The sequence below is a fragment of the Chaetura pelagica genome, unplaced genomic scaffold (assembly GCF_000747805.2).
Source record: "Chaetura pelagica isolate M959 unplaced genomic scaffold, ChaPel_1.0 scaffold135, whole genome shotgun sequence".
Taxonomy (NCBI): domain Eukaryota; kingdom Metazoa; phylum Chordata; class Aves; order Apodiformes; family Apodidae; genus Chaetura; species Chaetura pelagica.
Window position 1 is genome coordinate 1,951,417 of NW_009953649.1, and position 21,743 is coordinate 1,973,159.

Sequence of the window (21,743 nt, forward strand, 5' to 3'; positions counted from 1 at the left end):
CAGAGACACAGGAAGGCTGGGAGGGGAGCCCTGCCAGGGCACCGTTTAGGGTAGGTCATGTTGGTACTGTTTGCAGAGCAATGTGGCAGCTCCAGATATACAAAGCACTGCTCTTTCCTCCTAATTCTACACCCATGCCCACTGCATGCTGGCATACTTGGAGGCCACCGGGATGCAGGCAGGTCACAGCATGGCTGGCAGAAATGTTCCTGCCGACTGGTCTTCAGATGTCCATCCTGATCCTGCTCCTCCTCTCTATGCCTGATGGAAAGCCTCAAGATGAAAGTCAGTCTCACTGAAGTCAAAAGCAAAATTCCACTTGAGCAGATGAAGTTCAGATGGTGCGTGGAGACACAGTGGTACTTCTTGTTCTTAAAACAGTGTCCCAGCCTTAGTGTCTGTGGAATGAAGACTAAGTAAATACGCAACTTTTCAGTGTTGTGAAGGCTTAGAAACAGAATAAAACCATTTTTATTTTTGATGTGATGCATCTTAGCAGGAGGAGAAACTGGCTTGAATATCTGAGTACCTGGGGAATACCTAAGAGCCACTTACACATTGGGGTGACACTAATCTAAGTCCATGCCTCCAGATCCTTGGCTGCATAGTCTCACTGCTGCTGGTACCAGTGTAAACACTCCTGCAGCTGCACAGTCATCCACACCAGGGACTCCATCCACCAGAAAACCTGCTTTCCTTGGGTGAGGTAGGGAAGGAGGAAGGACTTGATGCCAATGCAGCTGATGTGGCTGCATGAATACTCAGGACTCAGCAAGTACAGATATTTGAGTAGAGGGCAGGAGAAGTTGAGACAGCCCATTTTGGAAGTAGTTAGGGTTTAAGTCAACATGAAATGTTGGTTGAGCCATGTACTTGGGTAGCAAAGTGCATCCATTGTGTTTTCAGAGCATAATGTTGAACCACACAAAAATGAGGTTATACTGTAATATACCATTAGCCAGCACAACATCAATTCCAGTACTCATACACAAGATTCACTATAAAATTCATAACGGTAATGAGGCACTCAAATTGATTGCCCTGAGGAAGTGAAGCATCTCCTTCTGTGGCTATTTAAGAACAGAACAAACATGCACAAGGTACCTCTCTCCTTCCCGGGCCCCCTTTTCTGTGATTCTACAAATAAAACACAACGCGTTGTCAAAGTAATCCAAAACTATTTCAAAACCCAAGTGCATTCAAATATATTAACATGCAACTCATCTGAAGGAAGCATCAAAGCCATCAATATGTGCTTCAATAGCTTCTTCCCTGTGCTTCACTGAGGACATCCCTCATGTCTGAGGCCCTGCCAACAGAGAGTGCCACACAGGTCGAGGCAGCTACCTAGTCCAAACGCCAGTAAAATCCTTGAAATCATTGTTCTTTCCTCTCCTGAACACTTAACATATACTGAAATCTATAACTGTGACCCCAGTTCAAGGACAGTCTTAGGGCAAGTTCATCACAACTCCTCTATTTGTGGCAGTAGGTTCATCGGTGAGTTGACCACTCCCATCTTCCCTTGCATGCCATGACCTCTGACATCCACTGGAAACCAAAGTTTGGATTTCTATAATGCTTGCTCACTTCTCAGGTCCACTTCATTTGCTCTAGCTAATACGAAGTTTGATTTGGAGCAAATTTAGCCTTTTTAACCAGCTAGGTCAAGGAAATACCAGGTCTTTATTGATTGTCCTTTTGAGATATTTTTTCCCCATTTATTTAGCTGGGAACCATTTCACATGTGCATAGAAATCAATCAGAGCACAACAAACAAAAATCTTGATGGTTCATCAATATTTCAGGCCCCATCTACAATGCATTCAATTTTATTCAGAAAGGGATTGGAAATTTTGCTCAGTTTGCAGCTTTAGAGTGGAGCCAATCCTGCTCAGCGAAACGGAAGCCTGGAGGGGGCTGTGGTGCCAGGGGCTCCTGCTGCCCCTCACTGCCACCCAGCCCAGCAGCCCTGCCTACAATGCCACCCCTATGACCACTGAGGGATGTAGAGCAAAAGGGGGTTTACATGATTTATTTGCTTTTCACACACTTAATATGGCAAAGGGCCCCACCAGTGCTGCCTGACAGAGGGAGCAGCCAATTTCAGCTTCTCCCAGAGACTTGGGGCCAACACTCTTGTCCTTTTGCCCTCACCCTGTTTACAAGTGGGGAGCAAAAATTCAGAGACTTCACTGGGAATCTCTCCTTTCCTCAGGGCTGGCTTTTATATTACTGCTTTATTTTTTCACCTTAAAGATACAAAACATTATCCAGAAAAATTGACTTAATTTTCAGAAAAGACAAAGGCAGCAGAAAATCAGGCATTAAAGACTCACATACATTTAGAAAGAAATGAAGACTTATTTCTTTTCAGGCATGCTACAGCCTTGAGTTCTTTATTTATTCTTTTTGGTTCTTTTGTTTGTGAGATTAGTGCAGCTTTATCTTTGCTGAATAAATGGTGAGCATTTCTGTGGCTTGGACTACAGTAGCATTTTGAGGGCCTCTAAGGCATACCCCAACAGGTTGTGTGTTGTCCTCATTTATTTATTTTTCTCTGAAAAAGTTTAATTTTCTAAAACTAAGCTCTTCAGATTCGCTCTGTACTTTCTGTGTGACTGTTTCATTTAAGGCTCAACAGTTCTCTACCCATCAAAAGTGCACCAGATTGACTAATGGAACAAGCATCGTAATTCTGGAAAACTATTTCCAAAGCGTGTATATTCTTGTTCAGCTCAGTGTTTCTCTCAGTGGAGGAGTTACTATGCTTATACAAACATGTTATGTACTAGTTAGTCAGGTACCCTGGTGATTACACGTGCCTTTTTGAAGGAACATCATGCCTGTTTGTGCAGTTTTGACTTGCTTTTATGTACTTTTTTGGCAGCTTGCTCTTTCTACTTTTTTTTTTTTTTCCTCCCCAACTGCACCATTGTTTTCAAGAGCCTTAGAAAATTAGATATGAATGTTTTGATTCTATTCTTCCTTTCAGTAATTATGTACCTCCCTCTCTATTTTTTGCTTTCCTCCCATTCCAATGTGATTAATGTACAGCAGCACAAAAATAAATCTTGCAATTACTGAAAACGCAGCTCAGGACTGTGGTTTCCAGAGATCAGAAAAAGAGTAACCCACAAAGAAATGGAAGCCTGAGTTTTACTTTCTGGCAGGAAAGGCAACACATGGAGTCAAACATACAGTTAGGAGACGGCTAAAATGGCAAGCCACAGCCCTCAAGAAGAGGCTGCATGGACTTGTGCTGCCCAGTGAAAGCCTGGGGAGGAATCAATCCCAGGGTGACCACAGGGAAACCCCAGATGCTGCTGCCTTGTTTTTTCCATTGTGTCCATTTTACATGGGTGGGAAGGGGTGCACTCTGCACCCCCAATTTCTACATGCCTGGTGTGATCTTCTCTAGCTGCAGCTGCACTGAGGACTCCTCTGTCAGCTGTGTGAGGAGCGCTCAGCAGTGACCCTGTGCCAGGGCTCCCACTCACTCAGGCACAGCCTGCTCTTTGACTCCTGGAAAGCTGCAGATCTTAGGAAAGCCTTTTGCTCTTTTTTGCCTTCCTTGAGATAAACAGGGATCTGAACAGTGGGCAAGTTGCCCAGAAAGGCAGGCAGGCTTGGAATGGGAGATTAAGGCTTTGTCTTTAACACTTCACAGGAGAAAATTCTGTTTTCTTTACTTCGGAAAAAAAATAGAGGGCACGGGATATGGCAATGGCAGTTTACTGCAAGAAAAATTAGGTGAGGTAAAGCACCGTCTTCCTCTTCTCTCCAAACACCCTTTCAAGATAAACTTAATTATTCTGTATTAAAACTGCAGGATATTATCCCCACATTGGTTTTGTTTTTTTAACCTCATTCATGTGAGGTACCTCAAGGTGTAAAATACAATGGTTTGGGGTTTTGTTTTTTGGGGGGGGAATTAAACTCTTTAAATGTAAAGTCTTTAAAATTTTGAACTCTTCCTTTCCAGATTACTCTTGTTTTCTATGAAGCCTGCATGCTGAAAAGTGCTCCTTCCCTCCTTTAGATCATTTAACACCAAGGAGTAAGTGATATCCAGCCACTGTGTAAGTCAGGATTTGGGAAGAACGAGCATTTAGACAGGAACATCCCAGGACAAGAGTAGCAGGGAGATGCTGAAGGAAATGCTTCTCAAGGGCCAGAGAAAAGCCTGGGGATGTGCAAAGGGCCTAAACTTCCCTATTTGCATTAGTACTGTGGACATCACTGGTGGTTAAGGCAAAAGTGGAGGACAAAGAGAAAGACTCACCAGGGAATGCCAAATTTATTTTACATATGTTACGTGACACACGCAGGTAGTTACAGGGACTTTTAAGGTTTAACTCCACACCCTGAAATTCCCTTATAATAACAGTAACAATCATACGCAGATAAAATCTGCTGTGCTGCATCATTCTTTCCATCCCTCTCCGGAAGAGAGTATGAAAGCTCTCAGGGCTGGCACCCACACAGTCCGAAGGCTGGTTCCCCCTTCTGCATCCACAGGCTTGTTGTGCACACACCTTCCTAATGGGCTAGAATTGGCTTAATTTGATCTTGACAAAATAAAACTCACTAAGCACAAAACCACTGAAGTTGTTATAGAGAATGTCTTTCTAAATCATATTTAGCTTCATGCCATGCTAGGAGATAAACTCCAGCTAAATCCAGCCTCAACTGAAAATAATATGGAACTAACTCAGTTCAGTATACTTCAGATCTCAACAGCACAGTAACTACTAGCCACCCTTTCAAAATGTTCTCCTTTCCCAGGCTATTTTAGGAAGTTAATCTGGATGATCACCCTCAAAAAAACCCCAACTTTTTTCAGATGTCTCTCATGTACCATAGGTTTAAATTGTTCAACTGCTCCTTCTACTGCTTTCCCAGTTTGTTCAAGTTGATACAGAAATGGAAAACAGTTTTGTCTTTGTTGCAGAACAACAAGATATAAGAGTATTTAACTGAGATGAAATTGTGATTAAAATAAATTCACATTCAGCTGTCAGATCAAATTCTGAATAAGTGTAAAATCGTTATAACCCTGTTGAATTCATTTTATTTCTACCCGTTTTCATCAGCTGAGGCTCTGACTAGAACTGGGCTCCTCTGAGTAATCTTCAGCTATCTATTACTAACAAAATTAGTAATTTGCTTCTACAAACATCTTGCAATGTCTTTATCCATTCATTTAAGTGGAGTTCCTCTTCAATGTGTCTTCTAGCTTGAAAATGAAGCAGAGATCCTGCACTAATTCTTGCTGAATCAGGGCTCAGTGCATATACTACCATTCACTTTTCTCACAAGGGTGCTTAAAATAGCAGGTTTAGCACCCCCCCCTCCCCCCAGCTCATTGGAAATCTGTCAGCAAATTTCATGTTTCTATTATTACAAGACCAGTTTTAGAACTAGGGGGGGAGAAGGGGGGGCGGGAAATCACAGCAGTGATAAAACTTCAGAGTGTTTTAAAAAAATCCAAGTAGAGACAAGTCAACAAATGCAAACAAATTCACAATTTGTGCCAAAATTTTTGGCAAAAAGTGTCAAAATTCCAGGGTGAAGTCACTTTTAACATGTTAGTATAATCTTGAATTGGCTTTCCACAAATATTTGAGTGATTAAAATGTTGATTGACAGCAGTGTTTACACTTCATTTCTTATGAAGCTGTATTTGCAAGCATTCATGGTTAATGAGACTTGCATTAGCTTCAGCAATTGTTCTTGCTAGAAGTGCTCACACATTTCTGAGCTTAGGAAGGCAGATAAGTGTCTGTCTAGATCCATCCATATTTTTTACCATTATGAAATGTGTGCTTACATCCTAAGGACTTCCTCCAGGCACAGTTCTAAATTTGCCTGTTGACATGTGGACCCCAGAACTGAAGCTGTAATGAGACTCGGGGAGGTGAAGACTGGGTGCTGTATGATTTACTTGACTGGTAAGCTTAAATAGCTGACACGTTGCTATTGCCCAGAATCTTTAAAAACAAAAAAAAAATTAAAAAAACCAACCCAAAACATAAGCATGAATGCATGAATGGTTGAAAAATGTCTTATAACACATCTTGAGAGAAATCACAAGTGCGTGTAGATGTCTTATAATTAAGTAGCATCCATGAAAATGCCACTTTAAAATCAGACCAGTCTATCACTTGGGGTTTTTTGTGTGTGATCAAGCCCTTTTAGACCAGACTGCAGGCATCCTGGTTAACAGCTGAAGATAAAGGAGTTCTGACATGTTCCTAAAAGAGAAAAGCAGAGAGTATTCTTCAATATCTCTGAGCTCTATGTAGTAGTAAAAAATAAGTAAAATAGTAAAATAGTAAAAAAAAAATAATAGTAAAATAGTAAAAAACTCCTAATGCCTTGGCTAGTTGTTGTGTTGTGGAGAAATTCTGATTTAAATGCACACATCCACCTCCTGAGATAGTTTTCTGGCCTCTGCAGTCTTATTTCAACCACAGTATGAAGGGTGTCTTAAAGTCCCTCCTCGTGTAGCACGACACTGAGATGGTCACAGCAGTGCTGCTGAACTGACTCACTCCTGAGAGAGCAGTGGGAAGCCAGCCAGTATCTGAAGAAATGTTAAATAATGTGAAGAAATGGCTGGTTTCTGCTGGAAACTGAAGTAAAAATAGAAGCAAACTCTAATCGCTTGTCACGCCTATGAAATTTGAAGGTTGAACTATGCATTGCAGATATGTCATTATGAAATATGACTTCATGGTTCTTCATGAATGTGTCCCTTAGGGTCCAAATGCAACTCTGCATGGATTGTTTCACATTTGGTTGACTTTGAGCAAACCTATAAAATCTATTACTGTCGCCACAGTCAGTGTAAGAAATACAGATTGTAAAGAATGTATTTAAATCCTTATTAACCTCTTTTTTCAGGCTATCAAGGAGGAAGATGATAAAGAACAGGATGATTTATATTTATGGGCAAGTTTTTGGTGTAATTTTGTGTTCCAGTCCTAGGAATAAGCATCAGGACATATATTTATGCATAATAATTTTGGAGGACTAATAATAAACAACAAGAAATTATTTTTAAAATGCAACAGTAATTAGGAACCTGAATACTGCATGCTGTTATAAAGTGCAAAGTCCTGCACCTGGGTTGGGGCAAACCCCAGTATCAATACAAACTGAAGGATTAAAGAGAGAAGCCCTGCTGAGAAGAATTTGAGGGTACTGGTGAATGAAAAGCTGGACATGAGCTGGCAATGTGCTCTCACAGCTCAGAAAGCCAACTGTATCTGGGGCTGCATCAAAAGAAGTTTGGCCAGCAGGTCAAGGAAGGTGATTCTGCCCCTCTACTCTGCTCAGGTGAGAAACTCAAGCTCTGCAGATCTCAGTATAGACTCTGTTGGAGCAGGTCCAGAGAAGGGCCACAAGGATGAGCGGAGGCCTGGAGCACTTCTACAAAGACAGGCTGAGAGAGCTGGGACTGTTCAGCCTGGAGAAGAGAAAGCTCTGAGGACACCTTACAGCAACCTGCCAGTACCTGAAGGGGGCCTATAAAAAAAATGGAGACAAACTTCTTAGCAGGGCCTGTTGCAATAGGACAAGGGGTAATGGTTTTAAATGGAGATAGAGTAGAATCAGACTGGATATAAGGAACACATTTTTTACAGTACGGGTGGTGAAACACTGGAATGAGTTGCCCAGAGAAGTGGTAGATGCCCCATCTCTGGAAACATTCAAGGTTGAACAGGGCTCTGAGCAACCTGATTTAGTTGAAGATGTCCCTGGTCTCTGTTGGGGGTGTTGGACTAGATGACCTTTAAAGGTCCTTTCCAATCCAAGCTGTTCTATGAGTCTATAAAATTAACAGCTGCTCCTAGGCCTTAAAGAACTCAACTTACCCATATGATTGTTCAAAGAAAATGGGATTCATAGCCTCTAGGTATTGCTTTGAAAAATTTATGTCAATAAAGGAATAAGACCTGAAGATAGGAAGGATTCAGAAAGAAAATTTAAGGAAAAAGATATCTAAATATTCTGGCTGGAATCTGAATGTTCTGCTAATAAACAAAAGAACTGCTAACTGATGCTCCTGGCTTCCTGCTGCATCTGCCAGCATATTATTACTATTTTGCCTCAAGCTTTGCTGTGGAGCTCACGTTAACTAATGATCATGCAACTAACAGTCTGTCAGCCTTAATATCTGTGGGAAACAAAATGGAATTTGTCCCTACACTATTAGCCATGCTTTCTAAACACACTTCCTTTGGCCATATGTATTGAACATTACATTTAATGGCTGCTCTACTATACGTCTACTGGATACATGCAATAAAGACAGGTATTACAGGGCAGCATGCAGAAGTCTACATAAACTGCTTTAGCATACTCTTGAAATACAAACCCACTTACATCATTGCTCAATTTTTGGAGTAAATGCAAGAGCTGAGAACCAGCAACCAATAACAATGCCAACTTGTAACTCTGTTTTTGCCTGAGGTCATCTAATTACATGCATTGTAACCACAGTGAGATGTAACACAAGGACAATTAAAGCTTCCATTTTGAGGAGACAGAACAGTCTAACTCTAGTATGAATAAAAGGGGAGTACAGACAGCTGGGGTGAAATCAGAAAGGGTTCCTGATCTGTGAAATATTCAAACGTAGGGAGGGATTAATCTCTTCAGCAATAGCTGCCCCAGTTGCTGCTGCCCCCAAAGCAGGGGGTTCTGAGCTGTGTCAGGACAAAAGCTGGCTGCCTGTTGGTGGCTGGAGTGAGCTGAGAAGGTTCAGAAGCCTTCAGAGTCCTCTCTCTGCTCTTGTGCATTCGCCACAGTGCTGCTGAGATGAGCCATTTCTTATGGCAGTGAAATAATCTCTGAACTCTCAGGAAAGCATTAGAGAAGAAACAGGGAAAGCGAGAGGGGATCCGTTTCAGGTAAACTATTGGTGCTTCAGAGTTTGTCCCTCTACACTTTGTTTCCCTGTTCCATAGACAGCTTTCAATTAAAGAAACTGAGGAAACTGAAATGACTACATCTTGCTTTTACCTTGGCCTTTCCCTCTCTAAATGCCATTTTCACTTTCTCTCTCTGTGGTCACTTGTTTAATTGCTCAAATTTCTCTCCCTTGACTACAAAGGGGAGAAGTAATTGACAGTTTCAGTTTCTTTTCTAGTCTCCAGTGAAAGAGACAGGAATCTGCCCTCCTGACCTGAACTCAAGAAGGCTTGAGTTTAGGATCTTTCCATGCACATCCAAATCAAGTGCAAGGAAGCATTTGAACCCATACAGATCTCCACTTGTTCTAAAACAGGACTCAAAAACTAAACATTGGCTGCAAGGCTTTTGCTCTACACCTCAGCCCTGCTCTTTTCCAACAAACAAGGTTGGGATTTTGAGTATTTAGATATTCCCACTTTGAATAAAGGACTGAATATACAGCCAATGCACTGATACCTGTTTTAGTCTTGTTAAGAATAAGACTAAAGGATTTAATTCTTCATACACCAGAAGTGCTCTGAAAGGGTAGAGTACTAAATAAGTAGGCATATTAATTCTCCAAGTCCTTTAATTAGCTTCATTTCCATTTCCACATCAGATTTTACTTCCTTATACCTGCCCCAGGGTCTTACAAAATCACATTATAACCCTTCCCACATGCTGCCACGTTTTGCTCAGCACCACCTTTCCACCAAAGCCAATTTGTACCTTTCACTTTTGCTATACACATCATCCATTCCCATACATCTCATCAGTTACTGACTATTTTTTTAACTGGAAGGTATCAGTTGTGTACCTACACTCCCTTGAAAAAATCACCCCAAAAAACCACCAAAACACAAATATTCTTACGGAACCTTACTTTGTTCTCCAATGTATATTTTGTTCTGTATTCTATACTATGACATCTAGGTATGTATTTTACTGATGTAGCTTCAGAACTGAATATCTCAGGAATAAAGACAGTGCCATAGAGACAGGGATGGTGCCTGTAAGCACTCAGCTGGAGTACTGTGTACAGCTGTGCACATCACATGCTTTAGGAAAGATGGAGAGCATCTGGAGTAAGTCTAGGTAAGGCAAGAGGAGAAGTTATGAGAAAAACAGGAAAATGGGGTTCACTAGTCTAGAAAATGAGGGATACAATAAGTCTTTCAATATTTAAAATGTTACTGTGAAATAACCTGAATGAATTATTTTCCATGTGGCTGAAGAGAGGGGAAAAATGTAATGGGTTTATGCTACAGCATGAGAGATCTAAGACGACCTTTAGGAAAAATTTCTAATGGTTAATGGTAGTTTAACACTGGAGTATTCACTGTGGAGGGAGTGGAGTACTTAACTGAGGTGATAAGGGATAAATCCACTGCTTTTACAGTGGTCTTGAGATAAGACGATTGGAAGTTCAAATGTGTTTCTCTAGAACATCCATCTCTTGCCACTCAGAGAGGCAATGAGCTGTAGATGGCAATTCCTAAGGAAAAGCAAGAGCATTATCTTCAGCAAAGAGAAATGTTGCTACTGCAGTTGGCTTTGCTGCAACACATGAGGCTGTCCTTCCATTTACCAGTTGATAAAAATTCTGTGTAACAAAACTGCCGACCCTTCACTCTTTCTCCTAAGTGGAAAAACAGTCATTCCAGTATTCAGGAGGGAAGTGACTTGGTCAGCTGGTTAGTAAACACTGCTAATTATGCTGTGGTTTGGAAGTCTTGAAACCATACATTCACACCACTAATCTTGAGACACCACAACAGAAGCTAGAGGAAATTAATATAAAAATGAAAAGCAAGTTTTTGCTTTATAAATCACATGCAAAATCATCAGAGACTTTAGAAGTTCTTTTGTGTTTTCAGATAAGTTATCTCAAGTTAGATCTTTATCTTCAAGATTTTCATAAAAATTGAAATAAGAAAAAGGTTTAACATAATAAGCAATCTGGCAGAGCAGCCAAGAATTACACTACCTGAATGCTCTCCTTGGTCTCCAACCACTCGTGTTAACTTCATTGAAGCCTGATGCACTATAGTCTTTTATTCATTGGAAGGGTCCTTTAGTCTAAGCAACAATTTAGATTACAAGTGTCACCTGGAGGTAAAAGCCAGCATCTCTGCACTAGCAATCTCAGAACAGCAAAAGGCATAGCACCCAGTCCTGCCACAGAAGAAATCAGGGCAGGGGAAATTTGGTCAATGACTGAAGGTCCTGGAGAAAGCTTAATTGTGTACAAGCATTATGAGGCATGAAAGATTAATTTTAAACAGCAAATGGCAAACAAAACACAAGACTGAATAGACTGCCTCATAAATAACCATATTTGCAGCTTTCTGTTTACATTATAAAAATAAAATGGTTGCTAAATTTTGTCAATCTTTTGTTACTATACAAATTTCAGTTAATAATTTAATATTCTCACCGGTGGTTAGGTTCCACACACACACTTATTGTGGCAAGAATTTCTGTTTTCATTTCCATCAGTTGTTAGGATTATAGATGTTTGCACTTACTCATCCTTTCTCTGGAAAATTAGCTGAACATGACAGACATACGTATTTCAACTCTGAACAAAATCTGCTTAAGCTTAGCAAAGCGTCTCCATTGTACAGGAAAGAATATACGTTTATATATTAGGACAAGACTAATGTGGAAAAATCCATTTGCATTTTATAAGGATGGCATGAACTGTTTAGGGAAAAAGGGGAAATTTGAGTCTGCCCAATATTTTTGCCTTTATCATAACTGTATGGGTAGTTCTTCCAAATGTAGAGCGAATGGAGCCTGCAGTGGGATAGGGCACTTAGAGCATGAAAGAACATTAGAAACTCACTATTTCCATTTGAAAAAAATGAAGTTTGAAACTAAAAGCTCCTACCTGAACTGTCAAATTCAAACCAAAAAGCACTTAAGGGTTAACTGTGCATGCATATAGCAATATTGACTAATACTGTAAACAAAAGAATTACATTTTTTCCTGCTCAGAAGTGAGTAGGTATGTCCTTTCTACCATTCTCTAGCCATCTGACTGGTCCCTGCTACGCCCGGACTTGTAATCTGTGTAATTTATGGAGCAATCAATATCTCTGTTTTTATGACAAAATGGCATCTCTTGTACAAATGAGAGATTTCAAAGCATCTGTATCAGCATGGCAGTAATCAAACTGCTTATTTGCTCTGTATCACAACTAGGCAACACATCACAGAAACAGAGAGAGACAGTCACACACAGATGTAATTTGCTAATTAGGGAATAGCCATAGTAACAAGCCTATGTGAAACACATACACTGTTCAATTTTCTGCTTCCAGGGGCCCAGTTAGTTTAATATGCTTAGATGCTTAGCATCTCCACTTGTCAGTCAAGCTACCATCTGCTCCCACTCCCTGTAACACCTTCCAGGTTGCCTATGTGCTACCACGTATCTTCAAACCCCTTCTACTTCAAAGAGTTTGAGACAACCTCTGATCCTGTCCCTCCTGTTTGAGCATGTCCCAGCTCCAGGATATGCAGCCTGAGTAGTGTGGACCTCTTGTAAGGTCACGTCTACATCATACTCCAAAGACAGAGGCAAGTGTGCTGCAAGGCTGGTAGGAAGTGAGCCAGTTGGGATGCAGAAGCCACGTGACTGCGCCACCAGCACAATGCGGGGCTCGATGCAATAAGCCTGACGGAGGAATGGAATATATTAGCTGAGCTTCAGTCAGGGCAGAGCACAGGCAAAGCAAGCTTGCATCTGTCTGCAGTCTGTCAAGCTCCACATTGTGCCTGAATCGCATAATTCTCCCTTCAGTCTTATTAGCCCCCACACGAGCTGAAGCAGGGACAGAAAGCTATTCTGTTTGCTTCCTACAGATGTCTTTGCTGGCGACCCTGTGCACACCTGCAGGGATGGGGTTCAGCTCTGCCAGAGATGGCACACCTGCAGGGATAGGGTTCAGCTCTGCCAGAGATGGCACACCTGCAGGGATGGGGTTCAGCTCTGCTCTGCTGTACTGCCATTTCTGTCACAGGTACCAGGTCTATGTTTGCCAGAAACCCTTTCTACGCTTCATCTACATCTATATTTGTTCAGTTTACTAACAAGAGACTATTTTCTGCACTTCTGCCTGTTTCCACCCACTAAGAATCAGCTTGCAGATCCCTGAAATATTTATTACAAAAAACAGTGCTTGTAATCTTTCAATTTTTGGTCCATCCAAAAGCACAAGAGTGCTGATAATAAATGCCTCAAAAAAAAACCCTTCTTGCTTTCAGGGGTCTAGCATCACTTAAGACGAAACCCACAGTTAGCCATTTTTGAAGCAAGTAAATATTATTAAACAATATAGAGACATTATTAACCCTTCGTGTCATATAATCCTGGGAGGTTTTATGTTCAGACTTCCCCAAGGTCCATTTTCAACATTACATCTATTGAACAAAAAGGTAGGACATGACAGATACACTCTTTTATGAGGCCAGCTGCCCTGCCTACTGAGGGTCTTCTTTAATAAAACTCTGAGGACTCCTAGCTTAGAGTTCTCTGTCCAATGATGTTTTCTCTTTATTTTCCCCCAAAGAATCCCTGATAAATAAAAACATCTTCCTCAAGGAGACACAGACCTGCTGCTTGCTTCCAGACTTCCTGAGCCTGGAGTCACCATCCCTCCCCAGCCATGAGCTCTGGTGTGGAGGGGGCAGAAAGGGTCCTCCTGAGTGGCGACGGGGAGATGAGACACACAGGTGCAGCCATATGCTTTAATGCTGGCAGGAATCAACCCAAGGTTTTTTTGCCTAGCACAAAACCTTTTCTGTCTCCTGACTGAGAAATGTGATACAGGCAAGGAACCAGCATTGCCATGGTCACAAGGCCAGGCACTACAAAATCCATCTCCTGGCCCTGACTGGAGTGCTGAGACAGCCGCTTGACCAGACATGGATCCTGCTCCAGCAAACTCCTGACCAGGAGCTCCCCATGGGCCCCTCGGGCAGGGTCTGGCAGCCAGAGCCTGTCCCACACCCCATCCAAGAGCAGGCAGGGGGTACCAGGACAGGCCCTGCCCCAGGCACTTCCCCAGGGGACAGGATGTGGGCTCCTGGGTGGGCCAGGTCCATAAGAGGCTCTGGACAGGCTGGGCCAAGATGAATGCACCTGCTGCAGAGTCCCTGGGGCAAGGGCTGAGGGCCCAGGGGCTGACAGGAGGTCCTCAACCATGGGAAGCCCCGGGGGGCCAGGCAGAGACAGCCAGGGCTGATGGTTCCCATGGGGCTCTAACACAATTTTGTTAATCAAATTGCTGTTCTCAGAGACTTTTCCCTCATCTGTACATGTTGTTGGTCTTTTGCTGTGTCTCCCTCAGCACTCCCTGGTCGCTCTTGATGATACTTGCTCCCCATGGATCACACCCAATGGCTAGAGGCGCTAAAGCAGCCACCTCTGTGAGGCTTCACGGATGTGGCTCCCTCACCGCACACCTGCCCGGCCGCACCGCTGGAGAGGTCAGTGCCGCACAGGAGCTTCCCTGCCTCCCGCCCGCACAGCTCCAGCAACAGGAACTCCCCGTCTTCTCCCTCCGGGTTCCAACTACCTCCCATGTCACCCACAGCCTCTCTGAATCAAAAAAGTCCCAGTCTCCTAGGCTCGGAAGGAGTAATAGCTCCTTTCCCTCTCGAAGCTGCACCAAGGGACCAGGTCTGTCTCTGTGCTACCACCCCTGGGCTGCCGTGCCCCAGGGAGGCCATTTCACCCCCCTGCTTCTGCATCAGCAGTGTCTCTGCTTCAGCATCCACCCTTCAGCCCTCGAGTTTTATTCAAGGCTTTCTACTGGAGATTACAAAGACTTCTTGTCTGGCAACTGGTAACTTAAAAGTAATGGGTCAGCCTTCACCTGCCTTACTCACTGTTGACCCTCTCTACTCATGCTCCAGTTCAGAGAGTACAATCCTGTTGTGCTCTGGTGATATTTTATGTCACATGGGTCGATATTTTGAGTGGAGTGACCTACTTTAAGTTAGACGGAAAGAGGGGTGGAACTGGGGCTCTTCTCTGCAAAAAGCCAACTTTGATAAAGCAGGGGAGCCAGGATATTAAGCCAGTTCAGCCAAGGGTCTGGAAGCATTGCATGCTCACAATGCTCCATAGTTTTTACAGTAAAAGAGTAAAACTTATACAGAACATTTTTTCTCAAGAAAAGGAAAAGATGTTTAAAAGGGTTGTAGATATTAGTGGGTGAACAGGCTTATCCAAAAGAATATTAGGACTAACAGGGAGACACAGGGGGCAGATGGGAATGATCGCTAGAGAAAGCTGTTCTACAACATCAGTAGCAGAGCTGAAAAGACACACCTGTCACCAGGCAAGCTGATTTAGCCCACACTAGATCTCAGCTCTGATGAAATAATCATCTCAGCAATATCTTGTAATGAGAGTTACACATTTTCCATTTACTTTCACAATTCAGTATTTTAAAATATCTTTTGTTGATACTAGTTTGACCTCTAACATTAAATCACTACTGCTCTGGCATCAGTGCAGAACTGCCTTGTCAAATGTCTTACCTGGTAGTTGCCTCCATTGCCCTTTCTTCCCAAGGCTAGTGTTTTCCTCCCAGGTCTGCAAATCTACCAGCAGCTCCCACAGTTGTCTCCCAAATGCACATTGTAGTGACCTCATCTCTGCAGGCCACAGTCTCCCTCACACTTGACATCAACTCAGATCAAAAAAGCCACTCCCAAAAGCACAGATAATTATATTCCTCTACTGCCAGGAAGTTCCAGCAAGCCCTGATGAATCCCAAATCAAACGTGGAGCAAACGTAGACCTTTGCAAATAGGTGCACTCTTTGTTACTGTAGGTGCCTGCCTGCATCTTCGATTTGAGTACAGACGTCCTTGGGCTGTACTTGTGCAGCAGCAGTGGGTCTCAGGCATCCATTCATGATCACTGGGGGAGATGGCATTTTTTGAACTGTGCCCAAAAAAAGAGTTTGGTCTGTCTCCATAGTGTCCCAGTCATTTGCTTTCAGATGCAACCAGTGTTCAAGTTCTCTCAAAGTACTTATGCTGCATTTTCAGAAGAAAAAGCTAACCTGAAACTGAAGAAGGTAAGGTGCAATGTGATAAAAAGAAGGTAACCTCATGGAGAAATAAATGGTCAAAAGATAGAACACAAAGGATAAAACTCAGGAGGAAGATCACCAGTGGAGTCCCACAGAAATACACTGATTGATCTAGTCCTAAGTGACCTGGAAAGTGGGACAAAATGAAGTAACAAAGTTTGCTGACCATGCTAAGGTATTCAAAGAAGTACATTTAAAGCCAACTGCTAAGAGCTGCAGAGGGATGTCATAATACAGAATGACCTGGGAAGAAAAAAAAAAAAAGGCAGCTGAATTCAATATTGATAAATGTAAAGTAATGCACATGGGAGAAAAAAAGCCCAACTATATATATGCAATGATAGGCTCCAAAAAGGCTGTTACTGCTGTGGAAAGCAATCTTGAGGTTACTACAGGGAGGTCTATGAAAATGTCAGCTCAGTGTTCAGTAGCATTTATAAAAGCAAATCAAATGTTAGAAAAGAGATTAAGACCAAACTAGGAAATATCATTATGTCACTGTACAGATTCACAGTCTGACTGCATTTGAATGGTCTGTGCTGTTCTGATCCCATCCTCCCAGCTCAAAAAAATGAGTGGGGAAAAATTAAAGATACTCCACAGCCTGCAGTAGTTTTGAAGTGAGAAACAGTCAATGAGACCAGGAGCCTTTGGGAGAACAGAAAACCAGGAAGGGCACACAATAAATGCCTAAACAATCTTAAATGGCTAGAAGAATGCAAATGGTGAATAACTGTTCGCTGTCTTCCAATGTAACACAAAATTATATAAATAGTGCTAGTTTCAAAGAAAGCAAAAAGAGGTGATTCTTCAAACTACCGTTCAGCTGTGTAACTTCTTGTCACAGGATGCTGCAGGCACAAAAATCCCTGTGGGCTTACAAGATTCATGGAAAAGGAACCTATTTGGGAGTTACTAAATACAAAGGCTCCGAGTTTCCAAAAAATGCAGATATTGGGAGTGTGGGAGAGGGATCTGACATCCTGGCTGTGCTCTTGCTCTGTTTCTGCATCCTCTTTTCCTGCCGGGCATCCGTTATTGCCCAATGCTGATGAGCTGTGATGGGACCAGCTACAAAATTTCTGATGTTTTAAGGTTGTACACTTGGGAGATCAGAGAGAGCCTCAAAGCTCACCCTTTCCTCCTTAGAAGTGAGTAAGGCAAACTTAGCTCTGATGTGTATTTTATGCTTGAATAAAATATAGTTAGGTCTAAGTCAGAAGGGAGGCGTAAGCTGTGTGACTTGGATTAATTTGGCATTCAGTGGGTGTGCGAATGATGACATACCCACCAATGGAACAGATGGTCTGGGCAGCAGAAGAAATAAGTAGATAGCTATAAAATAAAGCAAGCTCCCTCCAGGCAAGTTCTGATCTCCATTTCACCTGGATAAACCTGAAACAATTTCATTGAAGGCTCTGAGCTGTTTACCTTTCTCTTGAGTTACGTTTTAGGTCTTTGCCCAATTTGGCCCCTTGCTGGAATTGCTTGCTTGAAATTCTTTTCCTTCCTCCAGGCTGATTTGGGTCCTTATGTTATTAACTTTCATGTTGAATCTCTTATACACTTCTATGCAACAGCATTTAGACTGATCTCCAGAAAGGTGCTATCAGTCTTACCTGTCCTCAGCCCTGTGCATCTTGAGAGTGGCAGGTGAAAGAGTCCCAAGGCCAACGGGGCAGGATTGCTACTCATGTCTCTGTGGACATTGCTCAGCACCACAGGCAAGCACAAAACCCTGAAACTTCTTTCACTTGAGCTAAGTCAATCTCAGCATCGTTGAAAGCCAGCTAAGTCCTTAAATAAAATCACAACCCTAAAGTACAGTAAAAATACATCCCAAACCTGTGCCTCTCCTGTTCTTCGCTTGCCCTTTCCATGCATCCCACAAAGTTCTTTGTCCTGGGGCTGCTTTGGTGTCAGAGGCAGTGACAGGAGGCACACATGAAACACCCAGCATTGCACAAGAAATTTATTAGGTGGGTCCCAAAGCAAAAAAAAATACTTTTTACATGCCCTAAAATGGCAGCAAGATAAATAATGACAATGTGATAAACAAAAGTATTCAGATTTTAAACATAATACTAAAATGAAGAGCTCAGCAACAGAGCTTAATCCTAGAATACTATTTTCCACACTGTGGAATGCAGTTTTCTCTATTTATGTATAATCTGATAAACACAGTTTCTGTTATCCTAAGCATAAGCATTTGTCAATACCAACTTTAAGTAATAATAGGCTAATCTGGTTGCAGAAATAAATAAAATGACTCATCCAGTTGCTCATAAAACACTGCATTCTTGTAAATGTGTGCTGCATATCTGTGTACTTAAACAAGCCTAAGACATGATGATGCTATATTGTTTCCAAGTACAAACAGTATCCAGATCTCTGTGTGGGTGGATAGGCAGTGGGTGGATATAATAAAAACCTCTATGATGTATTGTACATATCCCTCTGTTGTTTTCAAATATGGTTCTGAATTATTAATACCTAAAAATGGAATTGTCCAGTTCTGCCCTGATGCATCATTGTTTACTTAAATAAACCTAAGTTTAGCAGGAAATGCTGAATATTTCATTGTGCAGCCTAAGCAAAGGAGACTGCCAATAATTCTGGAGAGTCTCTGTTTCAGAGATGGCAACAGTCTCGAAGTGTTTAATTTTATTTTTTATTGCTAGAATCTGCTGCTAGAGTCTTCCGATTCATGACTCAGCCACTTGATATGTTGTGACTAACTCCTCAGTTTCACAAACTAGAGGGAGAAAACAGAGAGGTCACTGACTTAATCCTTCATATCCAGGGCATTGTTTACCAAGCAGATGTGAAAAAATACCCACCTGCATCCAGACATCCTAATTTAACTTTGGCTTTTTTCCTTTGGGATCCACTTGTGAGAGTCTTCTGCCTGTCGTTTCCTTGGCTGGTTTTTGCAAACTAGGTCTCAGTGTCTGCCCCATCTGTGTTTTTCTCTTCTGTTACAGCCCAGAAGGAAAGCCTTGCACCTGTCCATAGGGGAGGCCTCGTGCAGTTTTTCCTGGCTCCCCAGATGGTGGAGCAACAGCTACCGGTACTGGGGAGGCACCCTCAGAGCCAGCCAGCTGTCTGAGGTGGTTTGTAGAGGAGGATCTGCCCTGCTTGTGGTGGCAGGCACTGGCAGGAGATGCACTGACACAGGCGATGTTGATCTCCTTCAGTTTTTGCCTGTGATTCTTACTCAGGCTTTTTTCCCCCTTTGTTTTGGCACTGGCACATATCTTGGTCCTCTGCATCGCTGCCTTTGATCTTCACCTGAGTGTTTTGCAGTTATGAAAAGTCTGTGGTTAAGGCATAATTGGGCTATTTCCTTACCCTAGATCTCCAGGAAGTCCATGGCCTCTTTAAAAATCCGAGTGGAATTATAAGACTAGATAACTCAAGAAAAAATGTACAAATGGGGTGCATCTTGCTGTGGGCCACCATGCAAATGTACAGCTGTATGCAGTGGGGCTGTGCTGGGGGCAATTAGATTTGTTAAAGTCACAGAAGCATCCTGGAAGAGTTGCTAAGCACCTCCAGTAAGCTCTGCTCTCCCCTGCCCATCCCTAACACAAGGGTGTTCTGGGCAAGTCATAGTTTGCACGGTGCATCTGTCCCCACATGCACCCCTAAAAACAACACGACCCCTTGCCACCTGCTCATGCAGGAACCAGTGCTGTGCCTACCTCCTCAGTGCCACAACTTAACCCCCCACATATCCAGGGGGACAGTGTCACCTGATCCCACACAAATTGTGGCTGCTCATTTAAACAGAACAGGGAGCTGAAGTCAGCCTCAGATCTCAGTGTGCCACTGCCCAGTCTGGAATACTACGTAAAGTTCATGTTTTGTGGGTTTGTGGAGATTCGTCCCTGTGTATGAAAGTGCTTCACTGCCCGTTTCTATTCTGTAAACACCCTCATCTGCCTCACTGACATTACCTCTTCTTCATTTAATACCATACACCTTTTCTTCTCTAGGAATGGATAGGTAGAACCAGAGAACACTGCACATTTACTAGTCTTTTTAGGAAATCAGTGGTGTGTACAAGTCAGCTGGCTCGGGCTGCAACCTCCCCTTCCTGAAACCCATCAGTCGTGGGGCAGTGCAGTTTGGCAACAGGTTCGCGTGGGGCTTTCGAGCATGGCTTGGGTTTTTGGGGAAGCAGTGTCAGGGAAAGGATCCTACAGAAAGATAGATAAGCAGATACAAAGACACACTGCATGTTCTTACACATCAGATTGTATCTTGATTCCTATCAAGTCTGAGTATCTAGGCAATCGTAAATCTTCCCCAAGCAAGCAGAGCTTCCTGCATATCATTTGTCTTCAGAACTTCAGAGATGTACAGATGTCACCTTTTGATTTTCATTCACTTGTCCAAAACACAGTATACAGAATACCCTACATGAAAGTAACAGTACTTCTAAAACATATTTCTTAAGCATAAAGGAAAAAATCCTATTGATTATTTCCCATTACACTTACACTGGCTTTATATGTCCTTCCAGTGTAATGCAAATTATGAATCCTGTAATTTCACACTTCCATTTGTCGATAAGGATAAGCAATTTCAACATTATAGTTAGTGCACACAATCTGAGTCAGACCTGCTGCTTCATCTCCAGTAAAGATAAAGGTGTTACACATATGTATTGTATCACAGAATCCTATGCACACAATATATCTTCCAGAGGGAGTAGATGGAAAGCAGTGCCCAAGCCAGGAGTTATGAAAAGGCCTCTCTGAGTGTGATAGCAAAGATAGAGATTGACAGAGAAAAAACTGGAAATTAATAGGGAACGTTATTAATACCAGAAGATTCAGTGTCTACTATATGTTTTGGAAGGCACTTTCTAGGACCTGTTCAATCTTCTTCTATAAAAGAGGAAGCTTGCTAGCCTGGTAACCAGATGTGCTATTGTGCTGAAGAAGTGCAAAGCAACAGTAAATGAAACTTTTCTGAATTATTCTTTCAAAGCCTACAGAGAAACGAGCAGTCCTCAAGTAATACACAGTATGGTAAAGACATTCCTCTTGAGACTTGCCTTCTCTGAAAAAAAAAAAAAAAAAGGAAGCAAATTTATATAGATTTATATATACAAATATATACAAATGCATACAAATACAAATAAGGGATGGACACGACATATAAGCTCGTGCAAAAGGACACTTTATTATTCTAACAAGCCTTTTTCTATCCTCTCCTAAACATGTGTGTCTATATCTCACCAGTTCAGCCAAGGATCAAAACTTCATGATTGGACAACTTCTTCTCTGCTGTAACTTCAATAAGCTTCTTCCACAGGTCCCATCTGCTGGTCCAGCAGTCTCCTTCTGGCAGTTCCTCATCTTGTTACTCAGCTCTTCTCAGGGCTTTCCAGCCTCTTCAAGGGTGCATGGTTATCTGCTCAAGGTTAACATCAAACTTGCATCCCAGTCCCTCAGATCAGCCAAGGTTTCCCACAATTCCCCCTCTTTGTATTTGTGCTACAAAAATTGCCCATGCCATCCACTGCAGGGCCCTTCACAGCAGAGACACAAGACGTGGCAACGTCAATAACACAACTACAATAATGAACAAAATCAACTATCCAGTTCTTATCAAAGGTAGCAACCACCTTGACAGTCCCCATCTCTTAAACAA